We start from the raw sequence: 25,192 nt of genomic DNA, 5'->3' as shown, positions 1-25,192 counted from the left end.
ATGAGTCAAGCTCGTACTGTCCCGTGTCTTAAACCATATTTATCGTCTATCTATCTATCTATCTATATACCTAGGCTGCTTCCCCCAAGGAAAGGGAGGTAGCCGAGACAGGATGACTCACTCTCCATTTACTCATCCATTCAAACACATTCATTCGCATCTTAGCCCCAAAGGGGAGAACGGACAGATCCTCACCGCACCACACCGCACAAGGGTCAACTGGGCAATGCAATCAGTGACATCCGCAGCAGGGCCCGACAGCAGAACTGGTTTACCCCTGCCACATCATAACAGACCCATCCCCTTACCCGCACCTGACCTGACTAGCTGATCAGACATATCCTTACATATCCTTAAATTTGTGAATTGTTTTGGCACACACTATTTCATTCGGTAGTGCATTCCAATGATCAATTGCTCTGTTTGGGAAACTGAATTTCCTTACGTCTTTATCACCTCTCTTATGCAGTTTTTTGCAGTGTCCTCTTGCTGATGCTTCTGTGGTAGGTCTCCATATTATAATTGCAAATCATACTAGATAGATAGATAAATAGATAGATAGAGAGACAGATAGAAGCAGGAAGTCAAATGATGAGAAGGTGTTGTGTTTGCGAGAAGCGAGCAGCGCTAAACGCTTACACGGAGGAAAGCTGACGACAGCGGCCAGTAAGGAGATGATTCAGTTAGCTGTCAGCAGTCCTCTCGTGAGAAAGTTCTGTTGCCATGAGGAAGATACGTGACACACACACCCTACTACACCAGATGTGAGGAAAGAGAGTTTAGAAGGAGACAAGCGACCCTATAGAGAGGTCGAGACGGAGATTAGCTTTAGAACAGAGAGAGAGAGAGAGATAGCGAGACAGGGAGGTAGCTACCCAGGACTTATACTATTATACCTGTTTAATATTTCCAAGACAAATAAAAATAGTCCCATACTATTCTTTACCTCTCCCGTCACTACATGACATCTGGTGGGGAAACTACTACAAGATATAAAAGCCGCTCGACCACAAGTCTAAAATATACTTCTCTACAAGTAACTACAAAGTCTTTATGACATTTGGTAGCAGCGAACGTATACGAACCTCGTCTACGAATCAACATTAAATTCCTACAAAATATCAAGATTGACAACAACCAACAATATCAGCTCCTGCCCCCTCCGTCTCCCAGATCATTACGCTGATGCAGAGGTCAAGAGATCACTCGACGCCTTGCAAGTAGCTTAACGACAAACCAGCAAATCTGCGGACATCGTCTCCGAATTAAAAGCAAATTTCTACAAAAGCAACCGAGACTACAAGGTTAGCTTCAGTTCTACAAAGTCTACAGCCATCTACAATCAACTACAGCCATCTACAATCAACTACAATTAACAACTCTACGTCGTCTGTATAATCTTCTACACGCACCTACAAGTAGCGGCAGTCTTCATCCCACAACGAATAAATCACTAGAGAAAAGGACAGAGAAAACTTCCACATAGAATAAAGGGAACAAACAAACGAAGAGTGAGACACGATTTACAACTCATCTTACTCACCCGTCTTCACTCAAGTTACTCATCGCTACTCATTCACTCACCACAGCTACCAGTGTGGGAAGTTGAGGTCATCATGCGTGCTTGCTGAACAGACGCCACGTCAGTCAACACACCACCTGCACCACCACTCACACCATTTCCCACCACGGTAAAAATTAGTAAGTTACATAGTTACTTCATTTATACAATACACAGTGATAGACAATAAGCTTCTGCACAAACATATAAAACGTGCTGTATAGTTACAGTTTAAATACACATACTTACTTCAGTTATCTCCATAACTCAAACACTAAATAATCACCAACAATAAATATTCTACACTGTATATATTCATTCATTTATTATAACATTTATTTACTACCAACGAGTGTTACCATTTATACCTACGTAAAATACGTGTTTCATACATACAACTATACATTAATTATATCTACAAAGTGATAAAGAAAATATACAATCACAGTTACTCAGTGAGCAATTAAAAGAACTGTATTAAACATTTATTAATTAAAGCTACCTAGTGGACACAGACAAATTAAGTTACAAGGTAACCTAGAGAAAAAAAAAAAAAAATGGCCAACACAAATGCCGTTAGCAAGAGTGAACATCTTCAACACAATCGTGAAGACAATGATTTCCACACAGTGCTGACACACATATTACTCACGAGAGGTACAGGTGAACAAGTCAGTGTGTATAGTTAATACTGTATATATGTATATATATTTTTTTATATAAAATAACAAAATATGGGACTATATAATATTTTATAGTATCTGTGCAATATAAACTAAACTTTGAAAAAGTATCCCAAGAAAATTAGCCAGTAATTATGTAACCATGAACAACATGGAAACAAGCGTACACAAGCAAAGAGAAACAAACTATGGAAAATCAATACATACAAAAAAAAAAAAAAAAGAAAGAAAGACAGAAAAGTAAAACAGAAAAAAGAGAAATAGAGTAAGATCACATAACAAACAAATGAAAATAAGTGTAAGTGTTACTACATAAGCCAAAATACCACATAAACTACAAACAAAAAAAGCAAATTGTTGTCTCCACATACAAGTGGCACGACACATCATCACTATCATCGACTGCAGCATATGTTAGGACTGCAGTTATTACAATTGTTACTCCATATTATAATTATGTAACGACAAACGATTGCATTATGTTACACTTTGCCAATTATGTAACAGTTGCATTAACAAGATGTAACTTTTATGTAACTTTAACTACAATTATGTACCTACAAACGATATGTAACAATTATGTAACGACAAACGATTGCATTATGTTACACTTTGCCAATTATGTAACGGTTGCATTAACAAGATGTAACTTTTATGTAACTTTAACTACAATTATGTACCTACAAACGATATGTAACAATTATGTAACGACAAACGATTGCATTATGTTACACTTTGCCAATTATGTAACAGTTGCATTAACAAGATGTAACTTTTATGTAACTTTAACAACAATTATGTACCTACAAACGATATGTAACAATTATGTTGCATTAACAAGATGTAACTTTTATGTAACTACAATTATAAGGCCAACACAATTATGCATTAACACAATATTTGGTAACAATTCATAAAATGTTACAATTATGTAGTACCACAATGTTAGTACAATATTATAAGTCATACAATTATAGCACAATTCTATATTACCAGTATCATCATACAAGTTAGGTGAAATATTAGACATTACTAAAGTGATAACTCAAATATGTAATGTATAACCTAGCAGTATTACCATTGCACAATTATATGCGTAATATTACTGAATAATCACTATTTACTATGAATAATATATGTATACAATATTCATACAATTATGTTACTTTACAATATTATGTATTTCACTTAATTAGCTTATAAGTTCATTATAATGTGTATGTAGCATGTATTAATATATTATAACTATTAAATGTCGATGGTACGCCATTTTTGCGCGGCAGAGCAATGTGGTAGGTCTCCATATTATAATTGCAAATCATACTAGATAGATAGATAAATAGATAGATAGAGAGACAGATAGAAGCAGGAAGTCAAATGATGAGAAGGTGTTGTGTTTGCGAGAAGCGAGCAGCGCTAAACGCTTACACGGAGGAAAGCTGACGACAGCGGCCAGTAAGGAGATGATTCAGTTAGCTGTCAGCAGTCCTCTCGTGAGAAAGTTCTGTTGCCATGAGGAAGATACGTGACACACACACCCTACTACACCAGATGTGAGGAAAGAGAGTTTAGAAGGAGACAAGCGACCCTATAGAGAGGTCGAGACGGAGATTAGCTTTAGAACAGAGAGAGAGAGAGAGATAGCGAGACAGGGAGGTAGCTACCCAGGACTTATACTATTATACCTGTTTAATATTTCCAAGACAAATAAAAATAGTCCCATACTATTCTTTACCTCTCCCGTCACTACATGACATCTGGTGGGGAAACTACTACAAGATATAAAAGCCGCTCGACCACAAGTCTAAAATATACTTCTCTACAAGTAACTACAAAGTCTTTACGACACTTCCCCATATGTAAAGTAATCATTTATGTCTATTTTCTCCTTCCCTGATATGCATTTATATAGCATTATCATGTCACCTCTTTTCCTTCTCTCCTGTAGTTTTGGTAGATTCAGTTTATTTGGTCTTTCTTCGTAGCTTAGATCCCTTAAGCTGGGTATCCATCTTGTAGCGGCCCTTTGAACTTTTTCAATCTTGTCTATGTGTTTTTTGAGATGACTCCAGACTACTGATGCTTACTTCAGGGTTGGTCTAATGAATGATGTTATTATCCTTCTTAGCATGTCTTCATTTATGTATGTGAATGCTATTCTTATATTTGCAAGCAGTGTATACATGTTCCGTATCTTCTCGCTGATGTGGTCAGTTGGAGATAGTCTGTTATTGATAATCACACCTAGTTCCTTCTCTCTTTCTGATGTGTATAGGGTTTTATTTCCTAACGTATAATCCCAATCAGGTCTTTTTCCACTTTTACCAAACTTGATTACATGACACTTGTCCACATTGAATTCCATTTGCCATGTATTACTCCATTCATGAAGTTTATTTAATTCTTCTTCTAGCTCTTTACAAGGGTCTGTGTTAGTAATTCTCCTTTGTATTTTTGCATCATCTGCAAACATATTTAGATAGCTTTCATTTCCAGTGTTACTGTTTATATCATTTATATACACTAAAAACATTGATTGGTGCCAACACTGAACCCTGTGGTACTCCACTAGTCACTTCTTTCCATGATGAGTAGTTTCCCCTTAGTACTGTTCTCATTTCTCTTTTTATGAGAAAATCCTGCATCCAAGAAAACAGTTTGCCTCGAATTCCTCCTTGATGATACAGTTTCCATAAAAGTCTTTGGTGTGGTACTGTGTCAAATGCTTTCTTGAAATCTAAATAGATACTGTCCACCCATCCTTCTCTTTCCTGTATTGTGTCTGTTACTCTGTCATAGTAGTTCAACAGATTAGTAACACATGATTTTCCTTTTCTGAAACCAAACTGTCTTTCTGTTATCTTATTGTGTTCTTCTAGATGATTTACCCAAGCTTTTCTTATAAGCTTTTCTAATACCTTGCTTACAACATTGGTTAGTGATACTGGTCGGTAGTTGAGTGGATTTTGTCTATTCCCTTTCTTAAATAAGGGAACGATGTTTGCTTTCTTCCAAATATCAGGTAGTTTACCTTGACTCAAGGATTTCTTGAAAATTAAAAATAATGGTTTACTTAACTCCTTTGCACATTCTCGTAGTACCCAACATGAAATTTCATCAGGACCACTTGCTTTTCCTCTGTCTAATTTACTTAACTCCTCCTGTATTACTTTTTCTGATATTTGTATATCTGGTAGTATGTGTGGACATGCATGTTCCACATAGTCCCTCTCAAAAATTTTTTCTTCTGTAAAAACTAATTGGAAATTCTTATTTAGCGCTTCACAAATATCTTTCTCTTGTGTATAGGTGATTCCCTCGTCCGTAATGGATTGTATTATATTTTTCACTTTGGTTCTGCTTCTGATGTAGCTGTATAATAGCTTTGGTTGATCACTACTTTTATTTATGATATCCTCCTCAAACTGTTTTTGGGCTTCCCTCCTTATTCTTGTATAATCGTTTCTTGCCTGTTTGTAATTATTATATGCCCTTTCACTATTGTGTCTTCTGTATCTATTTCACAACAAATCTCTTCTTTCTTTTGATTTTTTACATTCTGTATTGAACCATTTCTGTATTTCTTATCTGCTTCTTTGTGCTGTGGGATGTACTTCTGGACTCCTATTTCATAAAATTCACAGAATTTTTTATATACAGCATTTAAATCTTGTCCTCTAAGCTCATATTCCCAATCATCTTCTAAGAAATACTTCTTTAGGTCTTGATAATTTCCCTTTTTATAGTTTAGGCTCTTTTTCTAACTTTCATTGCTGTTAACTATGTCATATGCTATCCTGATGTAATTTAGTACTGCATGAGCGCTTTTCCCGAGTGGAGGGTGATATTTTAAATTGTCAATATCATTTTCTTGCCTAGTAAATATGAGATCTAGCATTGAAGGTACATCGAGTCCTCTTTTTCTGGTGGTTTCCCTCACATGTTGCGTTAGGAAAAACTCTTGCACGAGATCCATTAGCTTTTGGTCCCAACAGTTTTCTTGGCTAATTATATCTAGAGTGTGTGTGTGTGTGTGTGTGTGTGTGTGTGTGTGTGTGTGTGTGTGTGTGTGTGTGTAAGTATGATTACACAAATACATCAGTCCCTCTCTGTCGCTGCTCATAATCTTGCCCTCTGTCTTTATCATTGCTTACATTATTATTACTATCTTCGTTTGCATCTTTCTTCGTGTCTTTCTGTGTATCTCTTAGGGCGAGTCCACACGTGTGCTCCTATATATGTTGGCAACACAGCTGGCAACATGTTCGGGAATATGTTTGCAGCAGTATTTGGACATATGTATGCAAACATGTTTCAGTACAGCTTCGAACACTGGCAGCAGAAGCAATGGGATCATTGTGTCCATACGAGGCAGCTGAAACTTCAACATGATGTTGCCAACATAATCAGGACGCTGCTGTTCCCAACATGTTTGCAGCGTGTTCATTATTGTGTTGCTTACATGTTGCCAACACTTGTTTGAGCACACCTGTGGACGCGCCCTTACCAAACGCCAAGAATTGCACTGATAAGACCAACATATGAGCTTAATATAGGTAGCTTATGGGAACGTAATGATCGAGTTCCTGAAGATCAAATATAAATTCACACGATCGGGTTGTCTGGCCAGGTATATTCCGTGGGATGTTTTGGGCGTTTTTCGAAGTCAGAATGTTTGTTTTACGCTGTTTGCACAAGTCTGAATTTCCTGATTAAAAAAGAAAGAGAAATGACCCCTGTCCCACGTTCCTCTTGTCCTTAAGGAATTTTAAGATAAATTTTGAGAAAGCCTGTAAATATAGCCCATACAAAATTCCGTTCGTAGAAAAATGTGGTGGATATTTTCTTGCCGATCGGGATTAGGGATAGGAGGCTGTTTCAATTCCCCCGAACCCATATTGTTTCTGTGTTACCAGTTAGTGTCTTTAGCCTTTCTGCGTCTACGGCCATGATAATTTCGTTTTTCTTTATTTTCTGCTTTAAAATGAAGAACTGGGTGGAGATCTTTTTAGCTGCGAGTTGTCCATATTGTGTTGATGATATTACTCTCAGGCAGAGACATCCTCATGCAAATATTCGGCACCAAACCTTGAATGCTGTAGCTGTGCATAGTGAAGGCGGGTCACACACACACACACACACACACACACACACACACACACACATGTCCACAGACACATGCACACATATGTACAGTTATTTATTTAATTATTTATTTATTTATTTATTGTATATACATTCATACAGTCCAGTAAAAGATTATTTTTTTTCCTTGGGAGATATTTGTATAGGGCAGTATTGATGTTGTACACAGTGTTGTGTATACTACACGAGCGGCATACAACATACATACATACAGGAGAAGGAACACGTGAATAAAAATATTGTTTAATGTTTATCTGTACTGATTAATGGTATATTTCATTTATAAATTGTTATTCTTAAATTAGTTCTTGAAGATTGACTACAGCTTCTTAAATATTTCTGTTTTGGCAATTACTGATATTTGTCATGAAAAGTGTGTGTGTGTGTGTGTGTGTGTGTGTGTGTGTGTGTGTGTGTGTGTTTAAGACTGACTAAACACATTTCGCCAGTTATCTGGATTTTCAAAATCTTGCACTGTAACGATAGAAGGCTGTAAATTTTTATCCATTTATTCAAATTATATATTCAAAATTAGCTGCAAAACGCAAAATTGCATTGATGTGATTGGCTGTAGTGGATGGAAAGATAATTCTACAGCGGAGACTTCAAATCTGTGGCACCGCATCAGCCTTCCTAAGAGATCATATTAATCACAATGAAGGTTCATAATTATGTAAACATCCACTTAAGAAAATTCGCAGGCAGAAACAATAAATTTAACATAATGCCCTTCTGTAAGTACAAAAGGATGATTCCCCATTGAGAAAGACCAGAGAAAGGTGCTTCATAAACAAATTCACACCACAACTGAACACAGACCTATGAATCACTGACACCAGTTTGAACCTGAAGTTTCAAACATATCAACCCTTTCCAAACTACCATACATAAATATGGAATTTCGAATCCGAAGCTTCAAGACTCTCATTTCACAAGGGAACTAACCACTACAAAACGACTCTTGGTGATACTAAAGCCAGTGGGCAGAGGCTATACAGCAGTCACAGGACTTTGATGAATGGTTGTGGAGAGTGCAGTCGTGTTTTCGTTGCTCTCTCCTCTAGCGATCTAGGGCTGCCTCACCGGCAATAGTTTTGTAAATAGGGGAATAAAAGTTAGGTTAGCTAGATCTCATTTTCCTCCCTGGCCTTAGTAGATATAGTAAGTGTCTATATCTGTTTCCTGAGATTGCCTTTGCTTACTCACCTCTGGAGTGTACCCCCCACTGATCGCTCTGGGGTGTGAGTGACACAGGCGCGTCCTCCCGAGAGTGGTTTGAGAGGGTAATCTCAGACTAGGTGGGTCTTCCCCAGGTGCTCTGTCCCTTGCTCGTTTCTCTCTTTCTTCCCACTTCCCCCGCGAGGGGGAAGTGGTACCTATGGAGGACGCCCCTACTGCCTCCCCCCCCTTCAGGGGGGGAGGTGGTCCTGACGATATTAGGCATGACAGGACTGACCACCCCCAGACTGACGGACGCCAGACTCGAGCTCCACTTGACATCCCTGTAGCTAATGCGACCTACGTTATCATTCATGCGCTAGGTTCCACTCCCCTGTCCAGTCTCAATCCCTTCCTTATCAAGAAGGTGATTGACCACTGTGCGGGAGAAGTCGAACAAGTTAAAAAACTTGCTAATGGAGATCTCCTGGTCAAAACTGTAAACTCGGCACAAGTAAAGGATTTGTTGAAACTGCGCAAATTCCACTGTTACGATGTCGAAGCCAAAATCCCAGTCTCCATGAATTCTTGCAAGGGTGTTGTCACTTGCAGGGATCTCATGGTGATGAGCGAGGACGAGATCGTAAGTGAATTGGCGCAGCAAGATGTCATTGAGGCTAAATTCATAACTCGCTACTCGGAAGGCATAAGGACGAAGACAGCAACTATCATCTTGACATTTGCCAAATCTTCTCTTCCTAGTGATATCAAAGTTGGTTATGAAATTATTCACGTTCGACCATACATCCCTAACCCTTTGCGTTGCCTGAAATGCCAGCTGTATGGGCATGGTACAAAGACTTGTCGGGCTTCCCAGCCAGTGTGCGGCAAGTGTGCAAGCCAGGGTCATGATGCGGAAAGTTGCACATCAGAGACAGTACGTTGCTTTCACTGCAAGGGTACTCACTCCACTTCCTCTAGGGATTGTCCCAAGTGGAAGGAGGAGAAGGAAGTCTGCACAGTGAAGGCAACTGAGGGTATTTCCTACTACGAAGCTAGGAAAAGGTTAAGGAGTTGCATGCAACTCCCACGCCGAATAGGTCCTATGCTTCGGCGGTAATGTCCCGTCCTGTGATGTGCTCTGTCGAGACGCAGACTGACCCTGTCTTTCTCCCTCCTGCCGCTCGCAGTACATCTCCATCTCGACCTCCTGTCCGTTCCAACTCTCTCACTGACATCCCTAAGGCATCAACTTACTCTCAGGCTGCTGCTGCCTCTCCATCAGTACGGCCTAAAACGAAGCCTGACAAGCCTACTAAAAATAACATGACCACCCTCACGAAACAGTCACGTCCTCATGTCCTTCCGGTTCCTACTCCAGCGAGGGAGAGAAAGGTTAGCTCTTCCTCGGGGGAGGCTGGGAACCTAGTTATTGATGATAATATGGAGGTTTCCATCAACAAGCACCGGGATAGGTCCCCTGGTAGTCGCTCGCCTACTGGCGGGCGACAAAAAAAGACAAAGCACACTGGCCCCCAACGAAAATCTTAAACCGTTGCTTTCACTGTATTACAGTGGAATTGTAGAGGTATTGGGAATAAGTTACAAGATATAGCAATCTTGCTTTCTATACACAGGCCAGACGTTATTTGTTTACAAGAGACGCGCCTGGAGGATCATCCTGATCCTCCACAGTTCAAACACTACCACTCGTACAGAAGATATGAAGGTCACGGAGTTGCCATTTACACACACAAATCACACCCACAAACGGAAGTGATTCTAAATTCTACTCTGGAAGCTGTCGCGTGCAGAGTAAAATTTAATAATACGTATCTGTCTATTTGCTCTCTGTACTGTCCTCCACATGGCCCCATTGATAGTGATGCTTTAAATTCACTAGTGGAACATCTGCCTGGAAATAAGTTAGTGTTGGGCGATTTTAACGCCCATCACTATCAATGGGGTAGCTTGAGGATTGATGGTCGTGGGGAGCAAGTAGCCGACCTAATACTACAGTCCAACCTCTGTCTTCTGAACGATGGTAGAGCGACTCGTGTAGATGATCGTACTGGTAACTTTTCGGCCATTGACTTATCTTTGGCCTCCCTGGTATACATCAAGATCTCTCATGGGACCCTTACGACGACTCCTTGGGAAGTGATCATTTACCCATCTGTCTTTCTTATACATGCGACATCATTTCGGACCCTCCACCTCCAAAATTTAACTATAAGAAAGCAGATTGGGGATCCTTCTCAAGGATCGCCAATTTAGATATATCTGGGGAGACCATAGATGTTAAGGTCGAAAATATAACCCAATCCATATTACACGCAGCTGAGGCTGCTATTCCCAAGACTTCTACAGTTCATGCGAAGCATAGAGCACATTGGTGGACGCCGGGTTGCCGACAAGCATTAAGAAAACGCAATAGGAGATACAGGATTTTTGATAGTCAGCCCACTGAGAAAAATTTTATTGCATACAAACAGGCACGGGCTGAGGCAAGGAGAATAATAAGAAGGGCCAAACGTGACTCCTGGCGGTCCTTTGTGTCCACGGTGACTCGTACAACACCATTACGTAAAGTCTGGTCCACCATAAGAATATTAAATAATAAAGGCCCATATTTCCCCATTACCACCTTGCAAGTAAATAATAACATCTATGACGAGCCCGTGGACGTTGCTAACATCCTCGCCAGGAGTTTTTCTCATGTGAGTAGCTCAGCTAATTATGACCCGCGTTTCCAACATCATAAACGCATGGCTGAGCTACAGATATTAGACTTTGCCACAGAAGACGTAAACTCCCCGTACAACCAAGAGTTTACGCTAGATGAACTGCTCCTTGCCCTTAAATCCTGTAAAGACACCAGCCCTGGACCAGACACCATCACGTACGGTATGATCCAGCATCTTAATCAGGACAACCTGATTAAGATGTTAGCATTGTACAATGAGATTTGGGCGTCTCGAATGTTCCCAAACTCATGGCACTTTGCGCACGTCATACCGATACCCAAAGAGGCTGGTCGTCTTATGAATCCCACTTCATTTCGTCCTATTGTGTTGACTTCTTGTCTATGTAAGGTCATCGAACGTATGGTTAACAATAGGCTTCTTTTTGTTTTAGAGTCGAAGAATTTGTTAAATGATCAACAATGTGGCTTCTGTAAATACAGAAGTTCACTAGATCATTTAATGAATTTGGAGCATTGTATTGCAGAGGCATTTGCCAATAAAGAATTCATGATAGGGGTGTTCTTGGACATCCATAAAGCCTATGACATGACATGGCGACACGGTATACTAATGAAGCTCTATGCTTATGGTTTAAGAGGAAATTTACCTGTTTTTATTTCAAATTTCTTAAGGGACAGAACTTTCTCTGTCAAATTGCCCCGTAACGTAACATCGGATATATTTATCCAGGAAAACGGGGTGCCACAGGGAAGTGTGCTTAGTCCTACTTTATTTAGTATTATGATCAATGATATTCTGTCATCAGCTCCCATCCCGAGGAATCTTAAATACTCGCTCTACGCTGACGATTGTGCAATATGGCACTCTTCCCGTAATGCACAATTTTCGGCTGGGCGGATTCAAGCAGCCCTTGACTCCGTCCACCAATGGGCCTTGCAGTGGGGATTTAAGTTTTCCGTACGTAAGTGTGCCGCTATAGTTTTCACTAATCGTAACGTACCTAATTTGTGCTTAACTTTGGATAATCAGGCGGTACCATTTCAAAATTCTGTAAAATTTTTAGGAATACATTTTGATTGTAGAATGAATTTTAAACTTCACGTTAATACTTTGCTTGCTCGTTGTGATAAACCGTTAAATGTCCTCAAGTACCTAGCGGGTACTACCTGGGGTGCTGACAGAAAATCTTTATTAATGGTGTATAAGTCCCTTATTCGATCGAAGCTAGACTATGGCGCACAGGTGTATGGCTCGGCATCCGATGCCACTCTGAAAGGATTGGATGTGTTACAGAATAAATGTTTGCGAATGTGTCTTGGAGCCGTCTGGTGTACCCGTGTGACTCGTATGGAAGTGGAGGCGAATGTGCCTCCCCTCCGTATTCGCCGTGACCACCTGGCCTTGTCCTACGGTATAAGGACGCTAAGGAAAAGTAATATCGGCAATGTGGCCTGTACCCCCCTGCGTCAATACCACCACCTTCTGCGGGGGGTGCGTCGGCCACTTGCCGCTCGCCTCCACTTACTGACTCAGGAGCTTGATGTGGACCCCAGTGACTGTGACAAGTTGGTGCTTAAAAATATAGCGCCTTGGGAGCCACCCGGCTTTACAGTCGATGTTACATGGCTCCCAGCACCAAAGGTCAATGCGCCGGAGGCGGAGGTCCACCACTTGTTTCGTAACATCATTGTTCGTCACTTGGGGTCCCATCAATTGTACACCGACGGCTCCAAGTCGAGTGAATGTGTGGGTGCAAGTGTGTGGTCGACTGAATGTGCCCTCAGGTATCGGTTGCCAACTCATACATCTGTGTTTACTTCAGAACTTTTTGCTATTGACAAAGCCATAGACTATGCTCTCAATTCTAGGCATGGCTCATTTGTCATATTTTCAGATTCAAAATCAGCCCTTCAGGCAATTGCATCTTGCACTACGGACTCTCACGAGATCCAGGGCCGCATCGTTAATAAGTTGCATTCATGCAACAAGTCATTCACGCTGATCTGGGTGCCTGGTCATTGTCGTATCTACGGCAATGAGCAGGCTGACTTACTTGCAAAGTCGGCTGTAGAGCTCGAGGAGACTTGGGACGTTCCTCGTGATCTACGGTCGAGTCTATCTCTCGGAAAGAAATCAATAAATCTTCTGTGGCAAGGTCAGTGGACCAGACTAAATATTCCAACTTGTAAGCCGTACCTGGGCGACTGGGACACTGCCAACCGTCCCAGTCGCCTAGAAGAAAAAGTGTTGGCACGGTTACGGCTTAATGCCACCATTTTAACCCACATAAAACCATATATGGAAAGACGCTTCCCACCGCACTGTGACATCTGTAATGCGGTGTTATCTATTAGTCATATCATCCTGCGCTGTCGGCGATTTATTCGTGAACGTGCTTCACTTATAAATTACTGCGGCGCAGTAGACGTCCCCTTCACCCTTTCCACCATCCTGGGTGATGGGGACATTGTTATGACTGATAAATTGATGGCTTTCTTGAGAGAGACCGGACTGATCAGAGTGATGTGACTTTTTTACTAAGTGGTTATGGTTTTTTATGAACAGTAAATATGTATATATTGTAATATTAATTAGGGTTGACAGTTGACATATTTTAAATAGTTCCTCCTCCCACCGATCTATTTCTAATATAGATGTCCCCTACATTAAGCCAAGTTCCTCGCCTGACAGTCACCAGCTGATGAGTGCAAGTGTGCAATATAGGAAGGTATTGGGCACTTGCAGTCGATGGTGGTCTGCTGGGCGAGGTTCTTCACTTTTTGTACAAATTATGTAAATACATTATATTATCTTGCTTAAGTTATTCTAATTAGGGACGACAGCTGACGTATATGGAAATGTTCCTGACTCGTCTGGTTCCCTTTCATATACTGATGTCCCCTATATTAGGTTGTGCCTCGACTGACAGTCACCAGGTGATGAGTGCAGGTATGTCATGTAGAAAGGCATTACATATCTGCAGTCGATGGTGTTCTGTTAGTCGAGGTATTTTTACCATTAGTGTAGGTCTGGCTATTTGTCTCTGTAGGATTTAGTATAGGTTAGCGATTTGTCTGTTAGGTGATTAGTTTTAGGGTCTTTAGATTAGTTTGTCTTTATAATATAAGATATAAAAAATATAAAACCAAGAAAAAAATAAAAAAATATAAAAATACAAAAAAAAAAATAAATAAATAAGATTAAAATTATTATATATATATATGTACGTTTGCATGAAAGTGTGTCTGTATGTATGCACGGAAGTGTGTGTGTGTGTGTGTGTGTGTATGTATGTATATATATATGTTTGTATATATGTGTATATATGTTTAAATGTATATATATATATATATATATATATATATATATATATATATATATATATATATATATGGCCTTAATAACCAGGGGCTTCGGCCCCAATGGTTGATAAAAAAAAAAAAAAAAAAAAAAAAACAGTCACAGCCTCAGGGAGAAGCCTTCTCCTTGCCAGTGTAAAACTTTTGTCTTGAAAACATCCAGATAATTGGACAAATGCATTCAGTCAATTTTCAAGTAAATACAAAAAAACTTTTTGCTCTGTCTATCTATTGCCAGACGCCATAATCCCGCAAGGGGTGGCCATTTGACTCTGAGTTGTTTTACTGGAAGGGGCACTAATCCTCCACCAACCCACTTGTTGACATGTAGGGAGCACGTGTGGTTTGGTTTTATGGTTACCACCCAGCGTTGTAAATGGTTTCTTGGCTTACAGGAAGCCATTTGACTCGTCACTCAATGTAAAGCCACCTGTAAAAGAAAGAAAAGCAATAAGAAGTTACAGGAAAGATGGGAGAAATAGGAAGAGAGGAGGGCAGGCACAGAAAAAGAATGATAAAGGCTAAGGAAGAAGTAGGCAGCACTACATCGTGAGTGGATGATGGTCGCCACCACCTACCACTACTTTTTGTTTCATATCAATAATTACCAAAATTCAAGTATTACATATCATTAATTACCAAAATACAAGTATTACATATTATTAATTACCAAAATACAAGTATTACATATCATTAATTACCAAAATACAAGTATTACATATTATTAATTACCAAAATACAAGTATTACATATTATTAATTACCAAAATACAAGTATTACATATTATTAATTACCAAAATAGAAGTATTTTAGAACCTTTAGTTAGTCTTCTGATAGTTGAAATAGATTAATAGTTTTCCAAACACATGCCATTAACGGCTAAAACAATAAATATTTTAAAATCTTTTGTAAACATGCTCTTTATATTCTGCATGTTTTTTGCTTTTCATGTATTATTTAACACTGAATACTCATTCTTTATGACGCTGAAAATTGCGCAGAAATGGGTATGAAAATCACAAAGATGTTTACAATGTACCTTATTTTTGATTACTGGCTCTGGTTGCCAGTTAGGTTATTACCTCCGCCAAGGAGGTTAGGTTTTTGCCAGTGTTGGTTTGTTTGTCTGTCTGCCACCAGGATTACTCAAAAAGTTATCAACAGATTTGGCTGTTTTTTTTTCTTTTCTTTTTTTCTTGAGGGGTAAGGTATGGCCCAAGCAACAGTCCGTAATATTTTGGTGGTGATCTAGATCATCAGCCGGATCCAGGAATTTTTTGTGTGTTTGTCCACACGATATCTCCAAAAGTTCTATATGAATTTCGATAAAATTTTGTGGAAGGGTGGGCCATGAGCCAAGAAAGAATTAGTTGAATTTTGTGGCGGATCCGGAACCGGATCGGGATCCTGCAATGGGATTGGCAGAGGTATGCGCTGAGTGCTGTCTAGTTTTATTTGTAGCAGTTACAGGTCGTAAGCAGTGGCAAGGCATTTCCTTTTCCTTGACTGTTTCTAATTTTTTAATACACTATTTTTTTTTTTAACAGAAAATGAACTAATGAAGGAAAACAAGTTACATAAAAAATAAAAATCCATCCACCAAATTACAGGTGACCCGTTCTATGAACGATCGGTAACAGTTGGACTTAAACTGCCGTTGGTGGAAGTTTGGGGGGGGGGGAGGAATAATCTGGGGAAGCGAGTTCCAAAAAGAAGCAGTTCAGAGAATAAAGAAATTCTGATAGGCAGAAGTTCTGCAGTATGGCAGTGTGACAGTCCAGTCATGAGCGCTACCAGATGCCCAAGCAGCGCGGGGTAAGGATGCAACTTTGTCTGGGCATATGTCATAAAAGTATCTGTAAAATAATGAATGGGAGGCAACATTCTGTCTTACATGTAAAAGAGGTAATTCATTTGTAATTGCAAGATTATTTATTATTCTTATAGCTTTGTTCTTAATTTTATCCGTTTGTTTTAGTGCAACCTGTCCACATTCACTCCACAGGGATGAGCAATACTCCAGCTGAGAGCACAAAAGACTAGTAAATTACAGTCAACTGCCTGTCAGTCAAGAAGTTACGGACACCCTACAATTTAATTCAAGTTTCTTTGAGGTGGTTTTTACAGGTGATCAGATGTGAGAGGTGTAGCTGACATTATTGTTAAGCGAAACACAGAGAATTTCAATACTTTAAGAGATGGGAATATTCACTGCATTGAAGGTAATATAGGAAGCAGGAAGTACCTATCTGTTATGTATTTTGGATATGTTTGGTTTTTCTAGGATTAAATGAGACAATGTTATTTTGTCCTCAGTCAGTGATTATAGATAAGTCTTGATTTGTGGAGACTGCTGTGCTGAGTTAGAAGTTAGAGATGTCAGAGTTTGTGAATGAGCGGTAAATTGTAAACGAACTGTGAAGCGTTGAGTTATCTGTATGAGTGAATGAGATTGTGGGTGACAGACAAGAAATCATTAATACTCGTATAGATGAAGAAGAGGGTTGAAGCCAGGACTGATCTTTGTGGCACACCGGCATTAACTGAATGGAAATTGGAATATATATCAACTACCTTTACTCTGATCTTTCTGTTGCTAAGATATGAGGCTATCAGATGAAAACAATGATGATAGGCCGTAGCAAGGGAGTTTGGATAACAGGGAACGGTGCTACACTTCCAGAAGCTTTCGAGATATCAAGGGCTACTGCATGAGTTTCTCCATGCTGGTCAGTTGGCCGATGGACTGAATGAGTAATGAGACTGAGTATATCAACAGTGGATCTTTCTCGGCGAAAATCATACTGTTTGTCGCTAATTAAGTTATTGGATTCAAGATGTTTTATAGTGTCCCTATTAATGACAATCTCTACTACTTTACTAAGAGAAAATGTGATAACTATGGGTCTGTAATCAGAGGAACTTCCTTTCTTTGGATCTGGGTGGATTCCAGTAAACAGTGAATTAAAAGTACGTAAACATTGCCGGAATAATTTAGCTAGAACAGGAGCAAGTTCTGGCGAATACTTTAAAACTATTGAGGAAATTCCATCTGGACCTGGAGCTACGTTGGTTGACAGAATATTCAGGATAGTGTTTAAGTATCTAGTATGTATCTTTAGTGGAGCAATTTAGGGAAAGTCAAGTTCTAGTGCACGAACGTTCTGACAGATTTCCTCTAAAATAGAGTTTTGGCAAACGTACAGGCAAGAATGTTGGCTTTTCCATAAGAGTCATTTACTCGTACAGTGTTTACTTCTGAAGATTTTAGTGGAGGAATGGGTGACAGACTTCTGAAAGTTACTATTGAGGGAACTGAGAGTTGTCCAAAATAGTCTGTCATTAAGATTACTTAATAGCTTGGGCGCTTGGTTGTGAAGAACGTTTGATTTAGCAAGGTTTATGACTGCTTGTGTGTGGCTTCGAGCAGTTTTGAAGTAATCAAGGGATTAGGTGTGTGTGTTTTTTTTTACTTTAAGTAACAGTTATATGATAAAATCTTTTGGACCGTTGCTCTGCCACAATTGCAGTCGAGTCATTTGGGGAGTCCGATCTTTTAGTAAATTGTTGACAGGGCAGGATGAATTCCACACCAACTTGTGTTCAGTCTTTTAAATGGGACTGCGCAGAACTGATGTCAGTGGAGAAGAAGGACTGCCATGGAATAGCAAGTAGATTATTTATAAGTTTGCACTACCAAAATGCCATCTTGCCACCCTGACTGGTTCAGAACGGGGAGGTTCGGGGCACATGACGAATGATGTTTTAATAAGATTGTGGTAGGAGGACCCAAGTAGTGACAGTACCTTATCCTGTATCGATCTAGGATATTATTTTGTGAGGAACAGATCCATGAGATGGGCACTACGATCAGCATTATCTGGTATTCTGGTTGGTTGTTTTACCAGTTGCGTGAGATTTAACGATTCTGCAAACAGATCGTATTCTTGACTAGTACCGTCAGTTCTGGCATCATGAAATGACTGTTCTGCATTATGGACATTAAAATCACCCAGCACTGTAACTTCAGTAGTAGGGGTGATGTAGAAACCTTCTCTCTAGGCCAGCCGATGATGTGTCTGTTGCATGCACCTCAGTCAGGACAGTGAGCATAAAATCGCCCACATAATAAGAGAAATTCTGCCACCAGGTAACAGATGAAAGAAGTGTCAATAGTTTTTACATTTGAAAGGTTACCCGTGAAAGAATTTCATTGTGTCAGATGCCTAATGTCAGACTGATCTACTCATCCCACTAAGAAAGTTAAACACTCAGCAGCATGATAATATATTTTTAAGTCGGCAGAGTGTTCTCTTATACTAAATAGAGCAAAATTAACCAGAAGCACTCGGAGAGTAGGCTAGCTCACCCACGCCCTGCAGTTTTTCAAAGGGTCGAACATTTGACTTTGCCTTGAGGTCTGGTCTTTGGACCGGTTGTTCTAAAGAATTTATTTCCTTCATCTTTGCCAGAACTTCATCCTTGCCAATAGGAGTGGTCCAGATCAGATCAAAACTCTTCAGCCTGGCCTTCCCCAGTGACCGTGACCTCAATCAAAGTTCCAAGTCCTCGGCTGACCCTTTGTGCTTCTGTTACGTTGTGTCCCCCTCGGTGCTTCTGTTACGTTGTGTCACCCTCGGTGCTTCTGTTACGTTGTGTCCCCCTCGATGCTTCTGTTACGTTGTGTCCCCCTCGGTGCTTCTGTTACGTTGTGTCCCCCTCGGTGCTTCTGTTGCGTTGTGTCCCCCTCGGTGCTTCTGTTACGTTGTGTCACCCTCGGTGCTTCTGTTACGTTGTGTCACCCTCGGTGCTTCTGTTACGTTGTGTCACCCTCGGTGCTTCTGTTACGTTGTGTCGCCCTCGGTGCTTCTGTTGCGTTGTGTCCCCCTCGGTGCTTCTGTTACGTTGTGTTCCCCTCGGTGCTTCTGTTACGTTGTGTCCCCCTCGGTGCTTCTGTTACGTTGTGTCCCCCTCGGTGCTTCTGTTACGTTGTGTCCCCCTCGGTGCTTCTGTTACGTTGTGTCCCCCTCGGTGCTTCTGTTACGTTGTGTCCCCCTCGGTGCTTCTGTTACGTTGTGTCCCCCTCGGTGCTTCTGTTACGTTGTGTCACCCTCGGTGCTTCTGTTACGTTGTCACCCTCGGTGCTTCTGTTACGTTGTGTCACCCTCGGTGCTTCTGTTACGTTGTGTCACCCTCGGTGCTTCTGTTACGTTGTGTTCCCCTCGGTGCTTCTGTTACGTTGTGTCACCCTCGGTGCTTCTGTTACGTTGTCACCCTCGGTGCTTCTGTTACGTTGTGTCACCCTCGGTGCTTCTGTTACGTTGTCACCCTCGGTGCTTCTGTTACGTCGTGTCACCCTCGGTGCTTCTGTTACGTTGTGTCACCCTCGGTGCTTCTGTTACGTTGTGTTCCCCTCGGTGCTTCTGTTACGTTGTGTCACCCTCGGTGCTTCTGTTACGTTGTCACCCTCGGTGCTTCTGTTACGTTGTGTCACCCTCGGTGCTTCTGTTACGTTGTGTCACCCTCGGTGCTTCTGTTACGTTGTGTCACCCTCGGTGCTTCTGTTACGTTGTGTAAACTAAACCAAAACTACTCGAGTTATATCGTCAAACAACAGACATTAACCTATGACATTGATTTTTGTCTGATTTTGACAAATCGAGCCACTTCATTTTAGCCATACTCTCAACACTATCATCAAATTAGGTCTAAATCTGTTCAAAGGCTTTCAAGTTGACCTTTCCGTCAGACTTTGACCTTTGTCCTGTTTTTCTTAAAAAAATACAAGCAAATAAACAAATCTGAAATCAATTCCCGGGAAAGTCTTCAACTCTTCCAAGTTTGATCTCAATCGTTTAAAAGCTTTTTTAGTATTTTGTTGCCACATTAACACACACACACACACACACACACACACACACACACACACACACACACACACACACACACACACACACACACACACACACACACACACACACACACACACACACACACACACACACACACACACACACACACACACACACACACACACACACACACACACACACACACACACACACACACACACACACACACACACTGAAAACAATACATCAACGCCTCATTCTAAGCAGGTTGAAAATGTCTGTCGTGGCAGCTGACAGCCCAGCACCAACCCGTCTAACCTCTTGCTTTTCATGATAACAGTTCAGGTCAATCTGTATAATAATTTGTCAGGCAGGAACAAGATTAAACTAGAAAATAAAATAAAGACCAACCCATACCATCTCATTTTTCCATCTGCAGTTCAAGCCAGTGAAAAGTGGACTTCAAGTGGCGTTTCCAAGCATGTCAGAGGTGGATGGAAAGTGGGCATGGGTGCTGTCGATGCAAGGGGTCCAGCCAGTCACCAATCGCATCATTCCCGACGAGGAGTAGCCGAGTGGACCCACGCTGCATGGCTGGAAATTATTGTCTTCCTCTATTAAACTCTTGAATCCAATTGCAGTTTTTCCTTGCTATTTTTTTGCTCCCATAGACTATTTTTTTAATCTTTTTTCTAGGAAGCTATATTCAACAAATGTGGTCTATAAAATCTAACCTTTCCAGTCTGAAGTTTGTATGAAATGGGAAGAATGAAATGCAAGGAGTCCATTCAACCACCAGCCACATCACTCCTGAGGCAGAGTCCACTAACGTAACATGGATGGGAAGATTCTGTGTTCATTTCTACTACTGTTTCTTGAGAGGTTGGAAAGATGATTGTAGAATTCTGGTGTGTGTGTGTGTGGGGGGGGGAGGCAGAGTTATCGTAGCTCGTGTTTCTCGTAAATCGTGGAGTTGTGGTTGAGGCGTTGTAGGAGATGTCAGTTTAGGCCTTCTCTGTTCCGTTATCCTCTTCGTATTTTAAGTGGTGTGGTGAAATAGGCACACTGGGGTCGATGGAGTTCAGTGTGAGACAGTTACTTGAATAAATGTTTAAGAGCTTGGCGTGACCCGTGTATGGTTAGTAGCAGTTTGTGCTGGCTGCGGCCCTCCTGTTTACTCTCACTCTCCTACTCCCTATTGTTCTCTGGCAATCTCGTTGTCTCTCCTTCTCTCCTGGCCATCTCTGGTTCTCTAACTGGCTCTCTCTCCTGCTCTGTCTTGTGATCTCTCTGGTTCTCTCTCTTGTTCTCTCTGGTGCTCTCTCCTTCTCTCTGGTGCTCTAACCTTCCGACATGTGATATCGGACTTATATCCTCCTCTGGCTTCCGGCTAAAGAGTGTGGGCGTACGTGTGCGAACGTATGTGTGTGTGTGTGTGTGTGTGTGTGCCCGTCATGTTTCCGGCACATGATCAGAGGTGTTTGGCATTGTTGATTAGTCTAGGCAAGGGGATGTTTAGTTGTCTCTTCCTGGAGAACTTCAGACATAACTACCTGTTTATATATTGTTATCTATAGCTATATAGTTACATACCGTACTTACATATAGTATTGTGCCATACCATATTTTGCCTACATTGCTGGGCGGCTATGTGCCTGTGGATGATGGGTCTGCTCGGCATGACAGACCAAGTTTACTGAACAACAACAAACTAAGTGGTAGGTGGTGGCGATCATCATCCACTCATTTGATGTTGTACTGCCGATTCCTTCTATGTGGAGACTATACACTATGTGAAAACATAATGGTTTTCCTGTAACCAAAGAAACCATTTACAATGCCGGTTGGTAACATATAAGCCAATAACGGGGTGCTGGGCAGCCTAATACCGTGCCACTGTTACCTGGGTGGACAGACAAATGCTGCGTCCATCCAAGAGCCAAACCTCCACACTCTTGCCCGCGCCTCGCCACTGCAATGACCCGTCCACAGCAAGGCAGCAATGGTTCACTGCACTGGCCGTCCCTGAAGGGGTAGCTACTTGTCTACGGTGGATGGATCTACTTGAACAGATCTACTACTGCTACTTGAGTGTTATCTCATTACTGAAACCAAAGCATTAACGGCGGTCAACATGATTTATATATGTTATTTCTCCACTAAATCTTTCATAAGAGTAATTCATCATACTGTAAATAAGTATTATAATTTTCCCAATATGATGCTTAAATTTTAATCTCGAACCCCAGCTGTGACTTAAACACGATATTTTTTTATTATTAGTTTCAGCCAGCCGAGTTTTTCCTGTTTCCCTTCACTCTACTGTGATGTTTCTCAATATTGGCGTGATTGTCAAATGTTTGTTTGTGTGGGCTTCTAGATAATTTCAATATAATCAGTACCCTTAAAATTAAAACTTTCTATAACACGTTACTGGACGAATGACTGTATACAGATCCATTGTTGCTGGTTGTTATCCAAAGGGTGACACAAACGGCAATCCAAATCCTGTGGTAATGAATGGTTGTCATATTTTTGTGTATGAATCTTGATTGTGTTTTCTAGGCAAGTAAATGAAGAGAACTATGAATGATTTTCAGTTTACTTTTTAAGTGTATGTAATTCGTGTCAAACCATCGCTGGAGCAGTAATTGCGTGTCGGAAACTCCTCCTCCCTCACGTGGCATTTTAGTATTGTGAACCACTCAGCACCAACAGTTCTATTTCTAACGTGTTTCTTGGGTCAGGATAAAAGTTTATGATTGAAAATAATGCCTATTGTTATATTTTAATTATAAGTTGTTTCCGTCTAATTCATTTATTATTATATGAGATATTGGTAAATTACGACCTGGCAACACTCTACAGACCGAGGTGTTGGCCGTCTACAAGATACCGCCTTATGCCAGCAGTGTATAGAGGCTGGTACTGTTTGACGTAGTGCCACCTGATAACACCTAATCCCACACATTCCAGATTTCCAACGTCACCTCACCTTGTCACCCTACCACCACCTTGCAGTCTGCGGCACACTAATCCTACTATAGTATGACCATTTAGTTTTAATTTCATTCTCTCCCCCCCCCAAAAAAAAAAAAGACGCAAATAACACCATAGTGCCAACAACGGTGGTCAAGAAACTTATCACTTCATGTGCATGAAAGATAGGTATAATTGTTTCTGTGTGTGTGTGTGTGTGTGTGTGTGTGTGTGTGTGTGTGTGTGTGTGTGTTCTTACCTAATTGTTCTTACCTAATTGTATCTTTACAGGAATGAGTCAAGCTCGTATTGTCCCGTGTCTTAGACAATATTTATCGTACATATCCTTAAATTTGTGAATTGTTTTGGCACACACTATTTCATTCGGTAGTGCATTCCATTGATCAATTGCTCTGTTTGGGAAACTGAATTTCCTTACGTCTTTATCACCTCTCTTCTTATGCAGTTTTTTGCAGTGTCCTCTTGCTGATGCTTCTCCATATGTTAAGTAATCATTTATGTCTATTTTCTCCTTTCCTGATATGCACTTATATAGCATTATCATGTCACCTCTTTTCCTTCTCTCCTGTAGTGTTGGTAGATTCAGTTTATTTAGTCTTTCTTCGTAGCTTAGGTCCCTTAAGCTTGGTATCCATCTTGTAGCGGCCCTTTGAACTTTTTCAATCTTGTCTATATGCGTTTTGAGATGAGGACTCCAGACTACTGATGCATATTCCAGGGTTGGTCTAATGAATGATGTTATTATCCTTCTTAGCATGTCTTCATTTATGTATGTGAATGCTATTCTCATATTTGCAAGCAGTGTATACATGTTCCGTACCTTCTCGCTGATGTGGTCAGCCGGAGATAGTCTGTTATTGATAATCACACCTAGGGCTTTCTCTCTTTCTGATGTGTATAGGGTTTTATTTCCTAACTTATAATCCCAATCAGGTCTTTTTCCACTTTTACCAAACTTGATTACATGACACTTGTCCACATTGAATTCCATTTGCCATGTACTACTCCATTCATGAAGTTTATTTAATTCTTCTTGTAGCTCCCTACAAGAGTCTGTGCTAGTAATTCTCCTTTGTATTTTTGCATCATCTGCAAACATATTCAGATAGCTCTCATTTCCAGTGTTACTGTTTATATCATTTATGTACACTAGAAACATGATTGGTGCCAGCACCGAACCCTGTGGTACTCCACTAGTCACTTCTTTCCATGATGAGTAGTTTCCTCTTAGTACTGTCCTCATTTCTCTTTTTATGAAAAAGTCTTGCATCCAACAAAACAGTTTGCCTCGAATTCCTCCTTGATGGTACAGCTTCCATAAAAGTCTTTGGTGTGGTACTGTGTCAAAAGCTTTCTTGAAATCTAAATAGATACTGTCCACCCATCCTTCCCTTTCCTGTATTGTGTTTGTTACTCTGTCATAGTAGCTCAACAGATTAGTAACACATGATTTTCCTTTTCTGAAACCAAACTGTCTTTCTGTTATCATACTGTGTTCTTCTAGATGATTTACCCAAGCTTTTCTTATAAGTTTTTCTAATACCTTGCTTACAACACTGGTCAGTGATACTGGTCGGTAGTTGAGAGGATTTTGTCTATTTCCTTTCTTGAATAAGGGGACTATATTTGCTTTTTTCCAAATATCAGGTAGTTTCCTTTGACTCAAGGATTTCTTGAAAATTAAAAATAATGGTTTACATAACTCCTTTGCACATTCTCGTAACAC

General features: G+C 40.5%; 1 pseudogene; it reads left to right on the top strand.

Moving 5' to 3' along the window:
- Positions 1-21,037, top strand: part of LOC145394373 (alpha-L-fucosidase-like) — a 44,850-nt pseudogene extending 23,813 nt beyond the window's left edge.
- The last annotated feature ends 4,155 nt before the right edge of the window (positions 21,038-25,192 follow it).

Source organism: Coenobita brevimanus, chromosome 27 (assembly GCF_032717465.1).
Source record: "Coenobita brevimanus isolate Jiangsu-jjx chromosome 27, ASM3271746v2, whole genome shotgun sequence".
Classification (NCBI taxonomy): domain Eukaryota; kingdom Metazoa; phylum Arthropoda; class Malacostraca; order Decapoda; family Coenobitidae; genus Coenobita; species Coenobita brevimanus.
This window is presented reverse-complemented; position numbering and strand designations above follow the sequence as displayed.